The following is a 19,673-nucleotide window of genomic DNA, read 5'->3' as shown; positions in this document are numbered from 1 at the left end:
TTTGATCTTGCCATTCATCTATCAGAGATTCCATTTTGACACATTTCACACTACAGTACTTCTCGAACAATAAAACCTATGATCAACACATCCTTAACATGACCAAACCCTCTCCACCACCTTGTAATTCAAATCCATGCCACTCTACCAAGCTTAAACCTAAAATTCCCTCATTTACCCATCCATCAAGCCAAGATTCTATTTTAAACCCTTTCATTGGCCAACATTCTCCATATTAAAGATATTCATCAAAACACATCATCTAGGACCTTCAAAACCTACCAAAACATTCATCAACCAACTGATTGACCATCCATTAAACTTCATACCTCAAAATACCCATTCTGCCCTTTATTCAAAAAGATTCCAAATCGATAATCCTCATTGGCCGTCACTCTCCAAATCAAAGATATCCATCATAGCACATCATCCGACATCTCCAAATTCCATCAAAACCTCTCGATCGACGATCCATCACATTTCATACCCTGAAATTTCCATCTTACCCTTCGCTTAAAAAGATTTTAAATGGACCATCTCCATCACCCGATATGCCACAAATTCAAGATCCATCATCACACACCATCTGAGTCCTCCAAATCCCATCAAAACCTCTTGATCATCGATCCATTAAACCTTAAGCCTTAAAATTACCATTTTATCCCTCATCAATAAAGATTCTAAATCAAGGGCTTTCACTGGCCGCTACTCTCCCATTTTAAGATTTGCATTATGGTACACCCTCTGATACACTTAGACCACGTCATCACCTTCCTAGATACCCAGATACACCCTCCTCCATTTTTAGACCCAAAATTACCATTTTACCCTTCTATCAAGAAAATCCTTATTCGACGACCCCTACTGCTCAACAGACTTCAAATCACGATTTCTCACTTTGTCACACCACTCGAGGTCATCAAACCCCATCATTACCCTTTTCAGACACTTTAGATTCCCCTTGGAAAATTTTGTTACAAAATTCCCCATTTTACCCCTCTATCTACGAAGATTCCAATTCATGCGATCTCATTGTTCGAGATAAACCCTAACATCTTGAGGTTTAATCTCAGCCCTTGAATCCTACACTTTACTCCCCTTGGACTTGCCCTCTTATTGCAAAAAAACCCTTTTGTTTTTTCATTTAATTCCCTGCACATTTATGAAAATCACCCAGAACCCCCTATCTACCCTGGATGCAATCTTAGCCATAAATCTAAATCCCCCTTGCTTCTCCACCCTAGAATTGGCCTAATCATCATTTAGCACTCCCCAAACCCTAAGTTGTAAAACATTAGTCACCCCTCTCTCCATTCCCTCTCAAAAGAATTCAGCCATGCTATTTTGGTTTTAATTTAAATTTCGAATTTTGAAATCCCCTCTTCTAGACATTAAAGGAAAGGAGACAAGGGAGAGCAAATCAAGGGGAGCTGTCCCCTAGCTAATTAAATTCGGTTTAGAAGGAGGAGCCAATGAGGAAAAAAGGAACAAGGAAAAAATGAGGAAACTCTAGGAACCTTTCCACCTTTAAATTAGCATCAAAATATCTCAGTCATCCATCCTTTCCAAACCTTAAAGATATCCTAAAAGAAACCCTAACAAAACCTCCCCTTTTCAGTCCAAGCCTAATCAAACTAGACCTAATTTAGTTCTAATGAGACTAAACCATTCCAACTGAACCAAACCAAACCGGTCCTGTCCCATTCGGTTTAACAATAAAAAATAATAAAAATAAAGAAGAAAAAAAAAACCAAAAAACTGAACTCAAGCTCCCATTTCTCTCCCTTGGGCCCAACAACCAGACCTATCCATCTTTTTCCTCCTCTTCTCTCCAACCTCTGGCAACCGTAGCGAAAATCATCCCTCTCACTACTACCTTCCCCAAAATCCAACAAAACTCTCCTCCCTCTTCTCCAATGCCATTGAACCACCATTAACCTTCAATCATTTTCCTTCCATCTTCTCCCTCGAGAGAAAAATGAACAAAAAAATCTGCACACATCTCAGTTCGGCTATGTGAAGGAGGAGAAGACACAAGAAGAAGAAAGAGAGAAGAAGGATAAAGTGAAGAAGAAGAAGAAGAGAGCTTCCATCCTCTCGGCCAGGTAAGAGGTTAGACCTCAACACCCAAGCAGCTACATTTTCTTCCTCTCTCAATCTCACCTTTCCCCAGAAACGCAAAACCCTAGCCTCTATTCCTACAGTCGAGTCGTTACCTTCACCACTTCCTTCCTTTCCCCTCCACTCCAAGAAAGACCGAAAACCTAAGCCTCCATACCCTATTCTCCTTCCTTCATTAGACCAGCCTAAACCCTAACCTCACTTCCCCATTTGGTTGGAGAGAACTAGAACCTCACCCAAAAAAGAAACTAAAATCCAAGCCACTCTTCATTCAGCCCTGTGAAGGAGAAGGGAAAGGGGAAGAAGCAAGAAGAGTTCTAGGGAAGCTCGAGTCAAACTATCCATTTGCGGCTCAAATAAAGCACCCAAGAAGGGACTGTTAACATTTCAAAATCCTCCACTCTACAAGGTGCTTGATCAAAGGCAACATAGAGGTGAATTTTCCACCTCATTTTCTTTTATTTAGTGTTATTATTCTATCATTGTCTTTCACCTTCAGCACTGAACTACTCCGTTATTAGATGAGGTTGTGCATTTTTTTTCTTGAGTTCATTTCTTGATGATTGGATGTAGGAATTATTAGAAAAGCATATAAATAAATTTGAATGATCATTCCATGTGCCTTTAATGCTTATTGGGCATGTTTTGAACCAAAAAAATGCTGAAATCAACTTATGTTCATAGTCATTTAGTGTAAGAAGTACTAGAATAGCTTATTAGTTAATTCTCATGAATCCCTTATGTCTTTTAGTGTTTATTTAATTTGATTCGAAATCAATTTCCGCACTAAAATCTATTCAATTTAATAGTTTTTCGACTCATCCTAGTCTAGGATATATAAACATGCTTATTGGAACTATTTATTTGTTTGTTTGTATGTTTGTTCTCTTAAATTTTATTAATGCTCTTAGTAGTTTCTTATTTCAACATGGTTTATTTTGTTGATTGGATGGTGTTTAGCATTTTTTTGTTAATCTCTTGGTAATTGGGTGTAGAAATCATTAGAGATATTTTTTGATTGTTTCGGATTATATCCTATGTTCTTTTAGTATTTCTTCAAGTAGGGTTGGTATCATTGTTGAAATCATTTCATTTCATAATATTCCAATTCGATTTTGTAAAGTTAAATGGATTGTGCATATTTGAATTAAGTGTGGAATGTTAGAACACATTTTTTTAACTTCCTATTTTATGTTAAATTTTATTTCTTTTGTATTCTTGCTTCTTTGTTCTATTTTAATCTTATGTTGGGGTTGCCTTAGATGAGTTTTCTTGTAGGGGATTACCTCCCTTTTGATTTGGCCCATTTAATTTGCTTAGTAGGAATGAGAGGGACCTTGGATAAAGAGGGAGAATGACATGTAGTTGTCAACTCCTTTTGCTCCTTTAAGGGTTTCTCTTATCCAAACCGAGAATGAGAAGGTTAAATCACTTGGGAAGTAACCCAACAATGACTATCATCTATGATGGGCAAACTCACTATTCATTCTTATTGGCTCAATCCTTCTAGTTTTTTTCTTTTTTTACTTAATTAGGGGAGTGGTACTACATGTTGAATATGGGAGAGGGGTGCCTAACACCTTCCTTCTCTTCCCTAAAAGTTACCTAGAATAGCTTTAATTTGGGCACATGAGAGTCTTGTTTTGTTTATTGAACTTGGGAGGCCCATCACTCCCACGTTCCTTGCATTGATGGGTGGCGACTCTATACTTCAGCCATGAATTGAACTCCAAACTCAATTTGGATGTTCACAAGCGGGTTCTCATCCTTGTTCTCAAGCTCCCAAACAAAGTTTCACCCCATCGCGCTGGTACATCCTACCACTATAGAACCTCAGATGATCATGTTGATCACCCCACGAATAGGCCTTTCGGGTGGTGGCGGATCTCGAGGTGGCTGATCATGATCCACGGTGTGTCAAAGAGGAGGAACCAGACTTTATTGGATATGGTCCGATCACTTCTCGTACACTCAGAGTTGCCCACATTCTTCTGGAGTTACGCATTGGAGACTGCGATATACGTGCTGAACCGGGTTCCAACCAAATCAGTTCTGAAGACTCCCTATGAGCTTTGGACCAGAAAGAAACCAATTGTAAGACACTTGAAGATTTGGGGTTGTCCGGCACATGTTAAAAGAATGAGTGTGGACAAATTCGAATCCAAGACCAGTCGTTGCCTATTCGTAGGCTACCCGAAAGGCTCTATGGGTTACCTATTATAGGACCTAGGAGAACAGAAGGTGTTCTGTAGCCGGAATGCCCATTTCTTGGAGGATGATTACATCCTGAACAATCATCGTCAAGAAGATGTTCTTGATGAGGAGAACTCAGGGTCAGTGGGAGATGTCCCACAAGTTCTAGGTAATGACCAACCTAGAAGATCTATCCGGGTTTTCAGGCCTCCAGTTCGTTTCGGTTATGACCAGGATAGTTACCTGGTGGAAGCTACGACCAGTGAGGAGGATCCTGTGACTTATACGGAATCTATTTTGGACATAGATTCCTTAAAGTGGGTAGATGCCATGAGAGCTGAGATGGACTCGATGGAGACCAATGGAATCTGGACTCTAGTAGATCCGCCCCCTGTGGTAAAAGCAATTGGTTGCAAATGGAACTATAAGAAGAAGAAGGGCCCCGATGGTAAGGTTGAGACCTACAAGGCTCGTCTTGTGGCGAAAGGGTACACTTAGAAAGAGGGAATTGATTATGAGGAAACCTTTTCGCCGGTGGCCATGCTTAAATCCATTAGGATCTTGCTAGCTGTAGCAGCATTATGAGATTTGGTAAATGGATGTCAAAACTGCATTCCTGAATGAAGATCTTAGTGAAGATATCTACATGCAGCAACCGCAAGGTTTCATAGCTGCGGGTCAGGAACACATGGTATGTAAATTAAATAGATCCATATATGGACTTAGGAAAGCTTCTAGGAGTTGGAACATCCGGTTTTGACTCTATCGTCAAAAAGTTTGACTTTGAGTAGAACCCGGATGAGCCCTGTGTTTATAAGAAATCCAGTGGTGATAAGATTATGTTTGTAGTTCTATATGTAGATGACATTCTACTCATTGGGAATGATGTAGGAATGTTGACTACGGTGAAAGTGTGGCTTTCACAACAATTCTCCATGAAAGATCTTGGAGAAGCCTCCTATATACAGGGTCTTCGACTCTATAGAGATAGATCGAAGAGGATAATAGGATTATCCCAATCTGCTTACATTGACAAGATAGTCAAGTGATACAACATGGAGAACTTCAAGAAAGGAAATGTTCCTTTCAAGCATGGAGTCACTCTCTCCAAGGGCATGTCCCCCAAGACTCCTGAGGAGATTGAGGGCATGAAGGATGTTCCCTATGCCTCAGTTGTAGGGAGCATCATGTATGGCATGCTGTGCACTCGCCTTGACATTGCTCAGGCAGTGAGTGTGGTAAGTAGATTCCATGCCAACCTAGGGTAGGAGCATTAGACTGCTATGAAAAACATACTAAAGTACCTTCGAAGGACAAAAGAGTTTTGTCTAGTATTTGATGGTAGTTCACTACAGATCCAGGGGTATATTGATGCCGACTTCCAGTCAGATCCAGATGATAGAAAGTCTTCATCCGGGTATGTTTTCATGATAGGATCGTGTGTTGTTTGCTGGAAAAGCAGCAAACAGGGGTCTACGGCGGATTCCACAACCGAAGCCGAATGCATTGCCGCAAGTGAAGCTGACAAAGAAGCCGTACGGATGAAGAAGTTCATTCATGAATTGGGAGTAGTTCCATCCAGCACATCACCCATTCCACTGTTGTGTGACAACACTGAAACTATCGCTCAGGCTAAGGAGCCACAAGCCCACTCGAAGTCAAAGCACATCGAGAGTAAGTACCATGTACTGCGGGAGATAGTTGGGAGAGGGGACGTCCTGATTCAGAAGGTAGCATCAGCGGAGAATGTAACAGACCCATTGACTAAGCCACTAACACAGAAAGTGTTTGAGAAACACGTGGAAAGTATGGGACTCCGGCTTATACCAGATTGGACCTAAGTGCAAGTGGGAGCTGTTAGACAGTGTATGCCCTTAGCTCCAATCAAAATGATGTACATTATGACATTTATTGTAAATGAATAAAGTACATATTTGATTCGTGTTATTATGGTGTGTTTCTGTGTAATACCCTTAAACTGGACACATATGAAACTCGTGTTATTTTAGAATCTTCACAGCCGTTGGATAGATTTATCTTGCCAATGCTGACACTGGTGTGCCGCCAAGTTGGTTGGGGTGGCTTGTCTCAACTGCTAGGGTGAGACCTGAGGTACATGCAGTGTGGGTTTTCTTGGAATCCTAAATCGGACCAGAATTCTAGTATTGCCTTGGAACTTGGAGATAGATGGGAAAAACTAGAACGTTACACCTGACCCCTAGACTCGATTATGATACTTCACTAGGTGTTGGATTGGACTGTCTTTGATATGCCAAACAGTGAGATCCTTAGAGGGGGTCAAAACCTAGGTATGTTGGGACAATCCAAGAATTCATCTGGGTGGGTCATCATAGTGACAGGATCAGCCCCTTTGTCGGACAAAGTGAATGATCGGGGATGCACTCTCTCTAATGGAAACCAAAGCTGCCGGCAATCAATTTCAATCGTTGAACTTTTTTTTTTGCAAAATATATTTATATAGAGATATACACATATATTACGGTTTTAAAATGTTTGCAAAAGGTTTTAATTCCCGGGATCCATGTGAGTAGAGAGTGCAGCATTGTTCCTTGCAGTCGAGGGAGAGGTTCTCTTTTGTCGGGCAGTGTTTGATCATTATGGGCTGAGAGGATAAGTGTAAGACTATTGAGGGTAATACCTGATGGGCTAATCTTGCATCTGCCCACAGTCCTTGGGTTTTTATAAGGTGGCTTGACCTAGGGACCATTTAGTGTAAATGTTGGGCCCATTAAGAGTCCATGGTGATGGACTCAGAGGTTCATTGTCTCCTACAGTGAATTCAGCTAGGCCTTGTAACAGAGGCTGGGCTGAACCCATGTGGCTGATGTGTAGATCAATGTTTGGGTCCCATGCCATACAAGGATACTAACTAGGCAGCAGTTTGGAGAATATGTGACCACATGGACTTAATGGACCTAAAGCCCAATTCGAATTGGTATAATATGATTATTTAAAGAGGGGCGGTTTTGGGATTTAGATCAGTAGATAGGATAGGGAGTTATCCCTATCCACTCAGAGAATCCAAATCCAAATAAAGATTTGGATTAGGAAACTCCTAATAAGATTAGGAGGGTTGAACTTTATCTGCATATAAGATAAGGGTTTATCCTTATCTCTTAAAGAGAGTCCAGATCCAAATGAGATTTGGATTAGGAAACTCCTAATGGGATTTGGAGAAGCTCTCTTTAAGGCTATAAATAGAGGATGAGGGCGAACCCTACTACACCCAATCAGATTACAGATTCAAGAGAGAAGACAGCTCTAGTTAGATTAACGTCATCTTCTTTTCTTGCCTCCTTTTATTGCTGCCGCCATAACCAGTTCGATCTCCACTTGTAGGAGCGATCAAGAAACGTTCTTGATATCAGTTTTTGGTGAAAACGTGATATGAAGTCGTGCTCACTCACCCTCCATCGAATTCTTGCTGAAGAGTTCGGTTCTTGCTGAAGAACCACCTGCTAATTTTGCTCCACCCTGCGCTGTGTCATTTTCAGTGGGAGCAGTTTTTGTCGTTTTCCTTGGAAGTGAACACCTTCGTTGGGAGTTACTGTTACTCCGTATCAGGTATATCCCTCTCCTACCTTTTGGTTTCAGATCTGGTCTGGTTTAGGGTTCAAGATTGATCATTGAAAATGCAGTTTTCTAAAATAGGGAATGTGATTCCCACATGGGAGAGAGAAATTTTTGAAATTTCGCCCAACCTACCTGCAGGGTTCGGCCATCCATATGATAGATTTCTCATCCCTTCAATTGCCACAACGTCTCTCCTATGAAGGAGGAAACAAGAGTCGTTACCAAGGATAAACTCACCAACATTAATCTTGTTCTACCCCTTCAGATTGAGACAAGTGTCTCAATGATCATGGTTTTAAACTACACGATCACTCAGCCCATTCTAAGCCAAACATCCTCTTGCTGACTTAGTCAAAGGCTGAAATTGATTCACCTTAGACCCGATAACCACCTTGTGAACAAGTCAAAAACAGTTTATAGAAAACAAATTTATTTTTACTAGAAAATAAATAATAACATATAACAAAAACTGTAATTGGTGTGTGTTGTAGTGTGTTCACAAGGATGATATTATTAAGCTATTCCATCAACGTGTGGCTTTTCACATGGCTAGTGGATTCTCCTACATGTTGACGATTCCAAATCGAGGGCCTATGGCCACCCGTTCCAACAATAGTGTAGTTTGAGTCCTCTATGGGAACCTTGGGTTACTAGGACAATCATGATATATGATATCCACCTGACATGTGGGGCCCACTTGTATTAAGATAAATGTTGTGTAAATGATTCAAACTTGGTCTTGCTTGTTTAATTTCTCTTACTCTGCTGTTCTTTTACACTTTGGCCATTTCAAATTTCTGATTTGGCTTTGTTTATTTTTGCTGTCTAATTAGGTTGGCCAAGATGTGGTTCTGGAACAAGATCTATATTTCAGGAAGACTGTCAAATATGTTAGAGAACCAATGACCCACTTGGAATCCATTGCTTCTTCTGCGGTATTTCATTTGGAATTTCACTTTTAACCTTTTTTTGTTGCAGTATAGTATTAATCATTTATCATTGATCACTGCATTAAAAGTTGCTCTGTTTGAGAGGTATGCTAATGTTTGATGCTCTTTATCTAGGTACGTGCGGCAATTAAGGTGAAGGCTTCTGTTATTATTTGTTTCACTTCATCTGGAAGGGCTGCCAGGTAATCTCCTGAATCCTGATGAACGTTAGGATGTAAATGTTTGGCTATTTAAAGGAAATTTGATGATTATTTTTGGCTGCCCTCACTATTAAAAAAAACCCTTTTCCTCTTTGTTTTCAACAAGATCTTTGGGTAGCTAGTTTTAGCTGGGCCTTGTACTGGAGAAATTAATCAACATATGCAGTTGTGTGTTTTATTTGTACGCTCACCTGACAATCTAAATGTACTTGTTCATGCAGATTGATTGCAAAGTATAGGCCAACAATGCCCAGTTATATCAGTTGTCATCCCTCGCCTCAAAACAAATCAACTTAAATGGAGTTTTACTGGTGCCTTTGAGGTATGTGGCCAGCCTAATTATTTATGACTGCATTACTATGAATCGTTATTAGACTGCCCTAGCTGAATTAAAATTTTGTTGGTTGCATTCCTACTTTAGGCTTGTTAGAGAACATTAAACCTTTAAAGTCCCATGACCACCATTTAATCTCTCTGCCTTTTGCTTCTGCTCTCTTGTTGAACATGCTTCAGATGAGTCAGCCTCACTTGCAGCTGCAAGAGCTGCCGTCTTAGCAATACCCTTGGCAACTGATACATCACTGGTTCTGCTACCTTCCTTCTCTGAGTGGTCAACTTTTTGAGACGAATCAATAGGCATGGAAAAACTGGGATCACCATTTAGTATTGATTTTGGAGTAGAGCTCCGATCTCGGGATGAGAGACTACATAGGCTTGAAGCTTGCACATCCTTCTTTGGCCCACCGATTACCATCTTAAACTTTTCCTTCCTCTCAAAATCATATGGAATATCATCATGACTGGAAGATCCCTTTGACAACTTATCCTTGTCTTTGGAAGCAGCCTTCAAATCGCACATCTGAGATGAGGGGCTTTTTCCAGGCAATTTTGATTGTGGAAGTTCAGAAGTGCATTAATAATAGAGAGGACAAAATAGAATAAATATTTTTGATATCCTAACTGATAATCAAACTTCTCTAGCTTATGAAATCAATAACTGTGTAAAGGATCTACTTTAGACCTCATGATCATTTTAGAACCAGAATAAGTTACCTAAATATTTCTTTAAAAAAATAATGTGTTCAAAAAATGGTAAAAGAAATTAATTTAAAAAATGTCTAAACTTGCAACATAATAGTTTATTAGAACTGCTAACAATTTTTCTGACTCGTTGGCCAGATTTGAGGTCCACAGGGATGACTCTACTGGGGCTCTAGTACCAAAGCCAATTTTCTTTATATCTGACAAATATAAAGATCATGAAAGAGAAATTTGTAACAATATGTTTCAGCCAATTTGCTAACATTTCGACGGACCTAAGGTGGCGCTCCAGACCACCACCTTTATTAAATCTGAGCCGGTGGTTCTGACATATTGCCAGTTTAGGAATGATTGAACCGCATCGGACTGGTCCCCAAAGGCGGCGATCTTTTCTGTCTAAGCCAGCGGTCTTGACCTAGGCCGACAGAGGTTTAGGGGGTGGATGCATGACCGCTAAGGCAGCAGTCTTTAGGTCAAAGCTGTCAGTTCGACCGCCGGCTTTGACCGTTATTCTTGTAGTGATTTTCAGTGACAATAATGTCCTGTTAGTAAATAAAGGAACAAAGTTACTGATCTTTTCAGTCTTAGCACCAGCGATGGAGGTTATCTAAAGAAAAAAAGCTATTTAATATTTATTTTGAAGATCATATTGCTCCGTGAATTTCAATTGGACGGTTTCATGACAGTCACAGTCACGTACGTGAAGTTTCTCCACCTAACATGCCTTGATACATTCCCACTTGGTCAAAGAACATTTGGTTTCCCTTGGATTGTAAAATCAGTTGCAGATTTGAGGAGAGCTCCCCATTGAAGAGGGGCCTTGGTTTGTGGGAGGTCGATACCTAGTCCTCATGAAGTGGAAAATGGGTTTCAATTCCCTTACTGCCACAATAATTGATGAAGCCAATATATGGGTTAGACTCCCGTGCCTTCCTATGGAGTGTTGGACCTTGAAAGAACTGAGAAGTGTTCTCAGACAAGTAGGGTCGGTTCTCAAAATGGATGAGAACACTGAAAAAAGATACAGAACTCTTTTTTCCTAGAGTTTGTATCACTGTGAACCTAAAACGACCATTAATTCTGGAAATCCCAGTTACAGGAGGGGAAGAACATACTATTAACATCATGTATGGGAACATAAATGATCTGTGTATAGGATGCCGGTTATCTTGGCCACAAATCTTATAACTACCCCACCATCATAGGTGAGGGATGGAATGAAGTAAAGAAAAGAAAGAATATCTCTACAAAGAGACCCAAATTTAGCAGAAATCTGGAGCTGGGGAAGGAGGGACGGGGTCAAAAGTTTAGTTGGGTCAAAGATAGAAACAAAAGATATTGTAGCTAAAGCCAAAGCATTGGCTAGAGTCAAGATGCTACGATCCGGCTGCACTTCACTTGTTCCACTGCACCCGGAGCTCAAATGGGTGACGAAAAACCATCTCGCAGTTGTGGATGATCAAGAACACTCGAGTTTCTTCAATGTAATGGGCATTGAAAATGTCCATATCGAGGATAAGGAAGAGAATGACAAAAAATGTTTGAAGGAAATGAGGGGGATGATGAAATTGAAGATATTGAGGAAGATGATGAGGAATTTATGGAAGATGGTGATACAATAGGCTGCATTACTCGATTAGCAATGGGAAATACAAAATGACGAGCAAAATAAGAATGACTCCCTTGTATCGTCTTCCCCAAGGGCCCAAACCTTTGACAAACGAAGCAAAGGAAAATAGACTGCTGGCATGGATGAAATGTGCCCAAACTATGTAACTAATGCAAACAACTTAAATGAAAATATTGGCATGGAATGTTGGAGGGGCAAGTCGTCCCAAGCTATAGAGACGAGTTATTAAACTTGTTGGAGTCAATAAACTAGGGATAGTGGCTTTGTTTGAAACTACATTTTGCTAGTAGGTTATCTTGTGATGAATGGTATGTAGTGCATCTTGTAGGTTACTCTAGGGGCATATGGCTCTTTTGGAGCAATGAAATGTGTAATCTTGATGTTATTTATTCCAATAAGAGAATGATATTTTGTTTAGTTTATGACCGAGAATCGAATCCCCTATGGACTTGTACATAGGAGATTTGAAATAATGTTGGGAAATAACCCAGAACTAGAACTCGAACAGATAATAGAAAATTCATGGGGACAAAGGGATGTTGGATCTAAGGGCAATCAATTTCTGCAAAAATGAAACCATACAATAAGAGAAATAACGGTATGGAATAAGCAAAAGTTTAGCAATATATTGGAAAATAAGAATAAAATAATAAACAAAATAAGAGAAGTGCAACAAAGCTTAGTGGAAAATCCTACAAAAAGAGAACTTATAAACCTTGTATTTAGAAGAAATATTCTGGGCTAAAAAATCAAGAGCAGATTGGCTAAAATTTGGTGACAAAAAACAAAATTTTTCCATACTACTACCCTTATAAGGAGAAACAGAAACCGGATTTACAAAATAAAAAATGACAATGGTCATTGGATTGAAAATATAGATGACATTAAAGAATTATTTAAAGAGAAATATGAGGAGAGATATAAAGGAGGGGATGTGGGAAATATCGACCAAGTATTGGAGGAAATTAATCCCAAAATTACTATACAACAAAATGATACATTAATAAAGGAAGTCTCTATAGAAGAAATATGGGATGCAATCAATTCTATGGGGGATTCAAAAGCTCTTGGCCTTGATGGTTTGAATGCTTATTTCTTTAAGAAATATAAGTCAAGCATAAGGAACTCAATGGTAGGAGTAGTCAAAACTTTCTTCCACTCGGGGAGAATGACAAAAAGGCCTAAATAGACTAATTCAGACCAATAGTCAAAGCAGCAACTCGGATACAATTGACAAATTCAAGGTTTTTGGCGCCTAGCAAGTGCACAACCCAACAACAGTTCGGCCCATTAAGAACAGCAGCCCAACTGCAGCCCTAGGGGAGGCTCCAAAAAGGCGGTTGACTTTAGAGAAGGGGGAGGCTGAAAAGAAGAATATAAAAAGAAAAGAAAAATAAGGAATTAGGGTTCGGACCCTTGAAGACAAAACCAAAGAAGAAGAAGAAGAACTGCTAGAGAAGAGAGAAGGCTGTTGAATGCAAATTGAAGAGGAGATCGAAGATTGATGTAGAAATCTTAGGTTGCCTTCTTCTTTGATTCTGCAATTTGGCAACTTAGATTCCATTAGGGTTTCATGATTTTTCTTTATTGAATCTTTCTTTCTTTCTTTCTTTTATGTGCACCATGATGGACTTCAAATCTGATATGTAATTAATATTTTAGCAGATCCGATTGATTGTGATTTATTCTTGGGATTTCTTGATTAGGGTTTTTGATTAATAGAATAATCTTGGCCAAATTATTCTTGTTTCTTGAATTGCTTGAATTGCTTGAGAAAAAGTTTAGGTAATCAGATCAACTAATCAAGAAAACGGATTGAATGCATCTTAGAGATAATTTGCATGATTCGTTGGCATTTTTTCAACTAGAATAAATTTTTATCGACTCCTTGTTCTTAATGCATCTATGGCGATTAAATTTCTGTTAGAGATATAGGAATTGTTGCTCATAGATGGAGTGGGCTGTGCTCGAGAGAGGCTGCTTATACAATTAGGGTTTTGCCAACCCAAGATTGAATTCACTTCAGTTGGGCTGCTTAATGATTTCACTGTTGAACCGGTTCTGCTAGTTTCTTGCATGCAGTAATTCTTCTCATCATTATTGGTGGTCTGATCCGAAACTGCTTAAGGTAGTTTGCTAATTAGGAGTTAGGGTTTTTCTTTGTTTAGTATTTCGGTTTATCAGATAACAAAAGGCTGATTCAGTACTAGTAGTTGTTGGATCAATCCCCGTGGGAACGATACTCTACTCATTATTATATTACTTGATCGGCTAGTGCACTTGCTAGTGTAATCTATACGCATCAAGTTTTTGGCGCCGTTGCTGGGGATTATCACAACAATATTAGGAGCCATCAACTGATGTTAATCTGATTTTAATTTTGTACATTATATTTGTGATATTTGTGTATTAGTCTCTTTATGACTTTGAATTGTACAGTTTATGACACGCAGAAGTGAAAAGGAGAGCATCATCTACGATCCTGAGATTGAACGAATTCTCTGTCGCCGCCTTAGAGCTTCTAAGCAAGGGAGAGCTGAAAGTGCAGAGATGGCCGAACAAAGGACCATGATGGATTATGCCAAACCAACCCTCACCGGGGCAGCCTCGAGCATTGTGAGACCAGCAATAGCTGCCAACAATTTTGAAATCAAACCAGCAATCATTCAGATGATTCAGAATACAGTTCAGTTCTGTGGCTTGGCTCATGAAGATCCGAACACTCACATCGCCAACTTCTTGGAAATATGTGACACATTCAAGCACAACGGAGTTAGTGATGATGCGGTGAGGCTCAGATTGTTTCCATTCTCATTGAAGGACAAGGCTAAGACTTGGTTGAACTCTCTACCAGCTGGATCGATTACTACTTAGGATGAAATGGCCAGCCACTTCCTATCCAAGTATTTCCCTCCATCCAAGACTGCAAAGATGCGGAATGATATCACCACTTTCTCTCAACAGGACGGAGAGTCATTGTATGAGTCATGGGAGCGTTACAAAGAATTACTAAGGAAGGTCCCTCATCATGGACATTCGTATGGCTGCAAGTTCAGACATTTTATAATGGGTTGACTGAAGCAAATAAGACTATTATGGACGCTGCAGCTGGGGGATCCATTAATAACAAGATCCCTGAAGTTGCCCATGCACTCATTGAGGAGATGGCTGCAAACAACTACCAATGGCATTCCGAGAGAGCCCAAGTTAGGAGACAGTCCGGTCTTCACAATGTAGACACCTATACAACACTATCTGCACAAATCGGTGCCCTCAGCAAGAAGATAGATGAAATGTAGTTGGCAGCCATGCATGCTCAGACTGTATTCTGTGAATGGTGTGGGGGAGGTCATGTCAGCACCGAATGTCAAGTTGAAAATCAGTTCATGCAGTCCCCCGAGCAAGTAGATTTTGTTGGTAATTTGCAAAGGCAGCAAGGCAATCAGTACCCTCGTGCATTTAACCCCGGATGGAGGAATCACCCCAATCTGTCTTGGCAAAATCAAAATGCGGTGAAACCCTTTCCCCAAAATTTCAATCAGTCAGAGAAGAAATCCAATCTAGAGGAGCTGATGACCAAGTTCATAGCAAGTGCAGAAATGAAATTTCAAAACCAAGAGGCATCGATCAAGAACTTGGAAACTCAAGTGGGGCAGTTGGCACAGATGATATCTTCTAGAGTCCAAGGCGCTTTACCTAGTAATACCGAAGCAAACCCAAGAGAGCAGGTGCAAGCCATTACCTTGAGGAGTGGTAAGGAGCTGCAAGAGGTGGAGAAGAAGGCAAAGGAAGAAGGCAAGGTGAGTGCAACCCTAGAAACCAAAAAGAAAGAGGAAGAGCAGTCTGAATCAAAGAAGGAGACAAATCAACAACCGCAAGTACCATTTCCCAATAGGCTTAAGCGACACAAAATGGAAAAGGAATTCGGTAAGTTTCTTGAAATTTTTAAGAGTTTACATATTAACATTCATTTTGCAGATGCTTTAGCCTAGATGCCACACTATGCAAAGTTTCTGAAGGAGATATTGGCAAACAAAAGGAAACTAGGAGATGTGGCTACAGTTGCACTGAATGAAGAATGCTCAGCAATCCTCCTCAACAAGCTGCCTCAGAAACTGAAAGATCCAGGGAGTTTCACTATTCCTTGCACTATAGGTAGTTTGAAAATTAACAAGGCATTGTGTGACTTAGGAGCTAGTATAAATCTGATGCCCTATTCGATTTTTAAGAAATTAGGGTTGGGTGAACCCCAACCGACTAGAGTTGCATTGCAATTAGCTGATAAGTCCATCAAGCATCCTAGGGGAATCATAGAAGATGTGCTTGTTAAGGTTGACAAATTCATTTTTCCCATGGACTTCATAGTGTTAGACATGGAAGAGGATGTTGACGTCCCACTTATTCTAAGGTGACCCTTCCTAGCTACAGGAAAGGCAACAGTTGATGTCCAACAAGGACAACTCAGCCTTAGGATTCAAGATGATGAAGTAACTTTTAAAATGCCTGATACTATGAAACATGCATCTTCTAGTGATGATTCATGTTATATGATAGATGTCATTGATTATGCGGTTGGTGGATGTTTTCAGGTCAACGGTCAGCGCCTCAAACCATACATAGCGGATGGAGCATTGCCTACCCCATCAACTGTGTACCTAGATGTTCATTGATTCCACTGGAATGTCGAGCTTTAGACGGAAAACAAGCGCTTATTGGGAGGCAACCCAATGCTGATAAGTAGTTCTTATTTTTATTTGTTTTTCTGTTTTTCTTTTTCTATATCATTTAAGTTTTTTTTTTTCTAGGATTTGAATTTCGTAGATTGCTGATTACACCTAGTGTTTCTCATTCTCTGCTTCTAGTTTCTTTTGATCTTAGCAGCTAGAGGGTCCAAACGAAGGAGTCATTCCAGATTTCAGAATGCTCTTCAAGAAAGTTCTCTAAACCCCTTGAAATGCTTGAAGTCCCACTACTCACATTGCTGAATTCATCCTTGCGTTTTCTTTATATGAACATTTAGGGCAATGTTCATGATAAGTGTGGGGGAGGCTATAGCTTTGCACCTCAATCACCCTAATACATAAATGCATTGATAGGCTGCATAAACTGGAAATTCCCTCAAGATTATTGTTGTTTATAAGGTGAATTCTAGGAGGGAATACGATGAAGTCGAAGGAAATCACTATAAGTGCTAGAATTTGTTCTTGTGAATTATCCATTTTTATCACAATACATGAGGATGAGGAAGTCAAATAGGACTTTCATCATGACTAGCACTAATTTTACTCATGTGTATAGTGCACTTGATTGAAATCTTAATGATCATTCGAGTTATTAGTGCATCATGGACTGTTAATGCATGAACTTTAACAATTGATTCAGAAAAAAAAAAGAGAGAAAAGAGAAGAGAAAGGGACAAAATCTGAATTACTCCGTTGTCATGAACTGAATAGTAAAACTAGCGGTTCATGATATGAGTTCAGTCCCAACTCCGCAATTCCAAGTTGAATAGTAAAACTAGCAACTTGGAATATGAGTATTGTCATCTGCCTTTAGCCTGTGACCCGTGTGAGATGGAGCATAAAATGCACTCACACACAAAAAAAAAGAGAAACAAAATAAAGAAAATAACTCGGTGACGGCTGAGGTTCAAGGGGACAAAAACATAGTTGGAAATTCAATTTAATGCATTGACAGATTTGAGACCAAGCTCGAGGTGATGATTAATTATGGCGGTCAAGGAGCTGCTATACATATTGAACGGAATTGAGTGCTGGAGCATGAAGAATCTCATGTTCTCCCTTCCTTTGTTCTCATGTATGTGGTAAGAGTGACCAATCATGGGGATGAATCATAATGTTTATGCAAGTTTCCCGACCACTTAATGTATTCTCGTCCTAAAATTCATTCGGTAGATGAAAATAATCTAGGGAATGATCAGTTTATGAGTAATATCTTTGCTTGAGGACAAACAAAAGCTTAAGTGTGGGGGAGTTTGATGTGTGCGCATGCTATACATCATTTTTATTGTTGTATACATGGTTTTAATGATGTTTTGCAATGGTTTTTACCCTAATTGAGCAGAATTGCAGGAAACTAGGAGTTTGGGACAATCTAGGGTGAAGAGAGCATACTTCGGCCCATCAAAAAGAAAAGCCCAGCTGAAACCCCATGGGAAGCACTAAAGCCACCAAGGAGAGAGGCCCAACTGCAGTCCAACTGGAACTTTATGGGAGAATAGCAGTTCGGCCCATCAAGGAGGACAGCCCAATAGCAGTTCGGCCCATTAAGAACAGCAGCCCAACTGCAGCCCTAGGGGAGGCTCCAAAAAGGCGGTTGACTTTAGAGAAGGGGGAGGCTGAAAAGAAGAGTACAAAAAGAAAAAAAAAAAGAAGGAATTAGGGTTCGGATCCTTGAAGACAAAACCAAAGAAGAAGAAGAACTGCTAGAGAAGAGAGAAGGCTGTTGAATGCAAATTGAAGAGGAGATTGAAGATTGATGTAGAAATCTTAGGTTGTCTTCTTCTTTGATTCTGCAATTTGGCAACCTAGATTCGATTAGGGTTCCATGATTTTTCTTTATTGAATCTTTCTTTCTTTCTTTCTTTTATGCGAACCATGATGGACTTCAAATCTGATATGTAATTAATATTTTAGCAGATCCGATTGATTGTGATTTATTCTTGGGATTTCTTGATTAGGGTTTTCGATTATTAGAATAATCTTGGCCGAATTATTCTTGTTTCTTGGATTGCTTGAATTGCTTGAGAAAGTGTTTAGGTAATCAGATCAACTAATCAAGAAAACGGATTGAATGCATCTTAGAGATAATTTGCATGATTCGTTGGCATTCTTTCAACTAGAATAAATTTTTATCGACTCTTTGTTCTTAATGCATTTATGGCGATTAAATTTCTGATAGAGATATGGGAATTGTTGCTCATAGATGGAGTGGGCTGTGCTCGAGAGAGGCTGCTCATACAATTAGGATTTCGCCAACGCAAGACTGAATTCACTTCGGTTGGACTACTTAATGATTTCATTGTTGAACCGGTTCTGCTAGTTTCTTGCATGCAGTATTCTTCTCATCATTAATGGTGATCTGATCTGAAACTGTTTAAGGTAGTTTGTTAATTAGGAGTTAGGGTTTTTCTTTGTTTAATATTTCGGCTTATCAGATAACAAAAGGTTGATTCAATACTATTAGTTGTTGGATCAATCTCCGTGAGAACGATACTCTACTCATCATTATATTATTTGATCGGTTATTTCACTTGCTAGTGTAATCTATACGCATCAAGACTATTAAGAGAACATGGGAGAATGTAAACAATAAACTGGTAGGATGGAAGAAAACACTCTCATTAGCTAGTAGAGTTACTTTACTAAAAGCTTCTATCTCAATGATGCCTCAATATATAAAGAGAGTGTTTAAAATTCTAAAGAATATGGTAGAAGATTGAGATAAAAAACAAAGAGAATTCCTATGGAAGAAGAATGAGAAAAATAGTTTCAATTTAGTAAATTTGAATATAATTTGTAAAAATAGGAATAATGGAGGATGGGGCTTAAAGAAATTACAATGGGAGTTTGGTAAGCTTGGCAAAGTTGGGTTGGAGAATATTGACCCGACCAGAACACTTTTGGGTTAAAACTTTTTCAAAGCAAATATCTAAAATTTGGAAATTTCTAGCAGGCTACAACCAAAAAGAACTGTTCTTGGGCTTGGAATAGGATGGATAGTTTGGGTTGGGAACTCCCCTGTTGGTGTTCTCTTACATATTAATCCAAACCAAAACCAAAGAGTTAGTGATTTTATTAGGGATAAGCATGGAATGGGGAAAGCATTCTAGAAGTGATCCCCAATAGCTTATGGGAAAAGATCAAAACCATTCCAATCCCTAACAAGATAGAAATGACAAAATGATATGGAGGCCGGATCTAA

General features: G+C 39.5%; 1 long non-coding RNA gene and 1 other non-coding gene across 8 annotated transcripts; one reads left to right on the top strand and one right to left on the bottom strand.

Annotated features, from left to right (window-relative positions):
- The first annotated feature begins 1,752 nt into the window (after positions 1 to 1,752).
- On the top strand, positions 1,753 to 19,119 carry LOC148791050 (uncharacterized). Of its 7 annotated transcripts, none has more exons than XR_016077657.1 (7): positions 1,753 to 2,555; positions 8,742 to 8,843; positions 8,973 to 9,040; positions 9,280 to 9,380; positions 13,681 to 13,857; positions 14,169 to 15,884; positions 16,319 to 17,070. It is a non-coding gene; the product is annotated as an uncharacterized LOC148791050 (long non-coding RNA). The 7 variants fall into 7 exon arrangements; XR_016077658.1 differs by having other exon boundaries at positions 13,665 to 13,857; XR_016077659.1 differs by having other exon boundaries at positions 13,657 to 13,857; positions 14,183 to 15,884.
- LOC148791051 (small nucleolar RNA R71) lies at positions 14,659 to 14,765 on the bottom strand. The gene has a single exon (XR_016078065.1). It is a non-coding gene; the product is annotated as a small nucleolar RNA R71 (small nucleolar RNA).
- Positions 19,120 to 19,673: the final 554 nt, after the last annotated feature.

Source organism: Nelumbo nucifera, chromosome 6, assembly GCF_055504915.1.
Source record: "Nelumbo nucifera cultivar China Antique chromosome 6, China Antique-T2T, whole genome shotgun sequence".
Taxonomy (NCBI): domain Eukaryota; kingdom Viridiplantae; phylum Streptophyta; class Magnoliopsida; order Proteales; family Nelumbonaceae; genus Nelumbo; species Nelumbo nucifera.
The sequence above is the reverse complement of the archived record's forward strand: the minus strand, read 5'-3'. Positions and strand labels throughout refer to the sequence as shown.